The sequence below is a fragment of the Callorhinus ursinus genome, unplaced genomic scaffold (assembly GCF_003265705.2).
Source record: "Callorhinus ursinus isolate GAN/ISIS: 27379988/994484 unplaced genomic scaffold, GSC_fseal_2.0 scaffold8, whole genome shotgun sequence".
Taxonomy (NCBI): domain Eukaryota; kingdom Metazoa; phylum Chordata; class Mammalia; order Carnivora; family Otariidae; genus Callorhinus; species Callorhinus ursinus.
This window is the reverse complement of record NW_027397070.1, coordinates 57946791-57950915: the sequence shown is the minus strand read 5'-3', so window position 1 is coordinate 57950915 and position 4125 is coordinate 57946791.

Genomic DNA, 4125 nt, shown 5'->3' with positions numbered 1-4125 from the left:
TTCCAAAGATAAACTTTTTTTTTTCCTCCAAAAATCCTTTCTCACAATGTTAGACCAAAATGATGGCTATAAGGTGCGTGACAGAGGAGCTTAACATAGTAAATCCTCAATGATGTTAGATATTATTCTCTAGCACTATAACTATGGTCATGGCTATTTTTGCTTTTTCCTGGCTTGTCCCAGCCAGACCTGATAATCCTCAGCCCTAACTTCATCCATTCTGTACCAGTGTATCCTGATTCCATTCTTAAGCTACAATTAACCCAGGAGTTTAATAGCAGTGTGGGGTTCATATTGCCCCAGCTAAGTACTCATACTCCTATTTTTGTAAATAAAAGTCTTTCAGGAAGATTACTCTGGGGCCAAAGCACATTAACTTTGAGCGCCTTATGCATCCTCATTATTGAAGCCGCTTGGTGATTGAACACTTACTTTTCTAGGTATGTCACAGCTCCATGTGCAGGCATACGATTCAAGAAATAAGTGTGCGAGGACAATAGGTTGCTATGGAAGCTGATACTACAATACCCAAAGTCATCTAGCTCTAGATGCTGGTGCATTAATGAGATGTTTTAGCAGTTAGCATGCCCTGGGAGTGTGCGTGAATGCAAGGCTATGTTCTCCTCTTAATACTTAACATAAGAACCTCATTTTCAGGTAGTTACTTTGTACATCACGATGTGAGATAAAACGAAGATGGATATTTTCATTATGCATCTTCTTTTTTTTAAGAAAGCAGATATTGCAAACATATCACTTTATTGTTCTTGTTATATATCCTGTGGGTTTAAGAATAACGGCTCCATTAGAGTTTTATGTATCTCCTGAACCAGGGAATGGTCAATTATTGGCAACAATCACATTCCCCACACCTACCTAATGGCTGGTGGCCCACACTGTAAATTAAATAGGAAACATAGAGCAAGCAGAAAATGTGGACCCCTGCTTTGGCTAATTTAAAAGGTGTTTCATAACATTAACCCTGCATGGAGAAATCCCTGCCAATTGCCATGGTACTATAGAAATATGTGTAGAGTATGGATTTCAGTTTTGGGTGCTGCATTGTGAGACCATCATTAACTATCTGGATGGTGACCAGGGTAATGAAGGAAGTAGAAATCACACTGAATGACTGAATAAATTGTTGAAGGAAATAGGATGATTTTCCCAGGAGAAAGGGACATTTGAGAAGACTTAATAGCTATCTTTAAATATTTGAAGGCCTGTGGGAAGGAGCTGACATATTCTGTTTTAAGGGGTCATAATAAGAGCCATGGTTAGAAATTACTAGTGTTCAGGCTCAACATAAAAAAAGGAGCTTTAAAATAATCAGAGCTCTCTGGCAAAAGAATGGTCTACTCTTCAAAGAATTAGATGTTCCTTCTTTAGAAATGTTCGAGCAAGCCCTGATGAATGTGATTATAAATGGATTCACTGTATTGCAGGGTGAGTTGGGCTAAATATCTTCAATGTCTTCGATCTCAGGATTCATCTGGTTCCCTCATGTCTCTGATGTCTTGCTTTTGCATCATATCCTCCAGGGGGAGGTGCTTTGAGCAAAGAAATGGAGGGAGAGGGACGGTAATACTTGATTCATTCACCAGCCAAGATTGTGTGGCTGGCATGTGTAAGCACCTGTACTTGGGAGAGCTGCATGCAGGCCCTGGAGACTTGTTTTTATAGGTTGGTTCTATACCATGATACTGGAAGTTTGTTTTCTGTGCATTGTCTAATGGAAGAGAGATCAATGAAAGAATGAATGAAGATGACACCAAATGGTCTCTTGGAGTTGTTTTCTGGTAGAAAGCAAGAGCTTTCTACCAGATAGTACAGATTGGCTGCTAGATCTAGCTTGGACTCACCTACTCTGTTTTATGACTCCCCGCTTAGGTTCAGTCTGTGCACCAGGCTGATGGCATGGTCTATATAATTTTCAAAAAAACAACAACAATTTGAAGTTGCAAAACATTTCTGAATACATCCTTTTAGTTCTAGTAGCCTAATTTTAAACATTTTGTGGTGTAGGGTCAGTTTTGCTTTAATCGGAAAGTCAATTCCAGTGTGCATTTCCTGGTGGGCTTCCAGAACTGAGAGTGTCAGAGAGCAATTGTGCAAGAAGGTAGTATAGCCAAGACCCTCTGCTCTAGCAACTGAGTAGGTTTGCTATTTAGTAGGTGCAACTTCACTGTGGTCCACGCTAAATGTTCTGTGGGTACCTACTGAATGTTAATTGGCCGAAGTGATTTGTTCAGAGGCTACTTCGGCGTTCAAGTTCAGATTTACTCACACATAATCAGCTTATCAATTTTTCTATTTGGGTTCCATAAAGACTCCCTCTAGGATGGCATAGCAATCAGGAAATGGGATTGAATTATGGTTAACTTTGTGTTCCAGTCCTCATCTTTTGGCTTATTATTGGAAATTGTAAGAATTTCTGGGGGGCATCACATAAATCATCCTACAAAATTTTCCTAAATTCACTTCTACTTTGAAAGCACGACGTATTTTACACAGAACATTTGGGAGCCGGAGAAGCTACAAAATAGCAAAAATTAGTAAATTTAAACTTAGCAGTAAAAGTTAGACAGTCTCTGCTCAGGTTTTAGAAGAAATGAATATACATTGAGAATTACTAGGAGAAATACGTTGGACAGAAGGAAGCTCGAATGAAACCAAGAGCAGCCCCATATTCTCACTACTCATTTTGAATGGAAGGGAAAGGAAGCAAGAAATAGGTTGATGCCTTGTAAGTTTGGTCATTCTGTTGGCAGAGGCAGTGAGAAAAAGACTGACTTTGCTCTGTCCATTCCTTTTAACTGACTGCATAGCCCAGGAAGCCATAGATACCACGTGGGAATGACATGTTGAAAGTGTTCTTGGTCCTTGTCAAGAAGAAGGAAGTGTGGCAAAGAAAACTTTTCTAGCGTGTATTTGAACCTAGGCTGTATTTCTGACCCCAGTGGGGTATTCTTTCTTCCTCAGAACAGCCAGAGTCTGTCTTTGTGGGTTGCCTATAGGCAGCTTGTTGTAGTCCAAACCAAAGTCAGCTTATGTCAATCCATCTCATCTTCAGCTTTGTGTAAAGCTATTCCCTCTATTATTTTGACACACATTCTTAGATTAGATCCATATGTTTATTAATTCTAAGAGAAATCCATTGGAAATCAGATCTGGGCAATTTATGACTCCTCAAACCCTGGAAAGATTATGGAAATCTTTTAATAATAAAATACAGTATGCAGTTATTCTAAAAATTTTTGCTCACTTATCTTCATAATCATAAATTATTTCATACCTAATTACAAATAGGCAGACTGAATAATTGTCTTCAATGAGGGATGTTTGACACTGAGAAAATACAGCCTTATTTTATAAACCTTTTAATGTTCAGACTATAAATATGTCACCGCTAAGGAGTACTGCATCTTTAAGTGTATTAAAGTCACTCTTGTGTAACCAAACATAATGGGATTTTTAAATGAATTATAACTAAAGTAGTTAACAAACAACTTTTTAAACTTTCAACATGTGTACAGCTATTTGAAATTGTCCTTTTCATATTAAATGCCCCAGCATATATTCTATTCATAGCATTTGGCAAAAAAGTTATATTGGTAGAGGCCTTTCCAAGATACAGATTTAATAGAAAAAAATAATTTGATAGGAAATTTGATACATGTTCTCCCTTCGTACGCGCAGGGTATCACATCAATGAGTTCTTGGAGTGCTGTTTGGGTTTGGGAGGGTTTGGGAGCAAGAGTAGTGCACGTGCATTTAATTTAGCAAGAGGATTGTCCATGTGGGCTCTCCTGCCTGGGATGTGGAGTATTGGAGCTGTAAAAACATGAACTCTTTCCTTCTGTTTGAGATCTCAATTCACACCATGGATGGGCTGGCCAGCCCTTGGAAAGTAAGAGTTTACACATTTATCTAGTTTTCATTTATGTCCTATGTATCTTATTTCATAATTCTTATGACAGATTGGAATGACTGGTTTATATAAGTCTTTGGTTGCTATTGAGATTGGTTTCTAAATTTTAAGAGGGAAAAGATTTTTATCTATTTCGGTCACCACTGCATCCTAGGAAATAGTAGGAGTTCAAGGAAGTTTTTATTTTTGTCTTT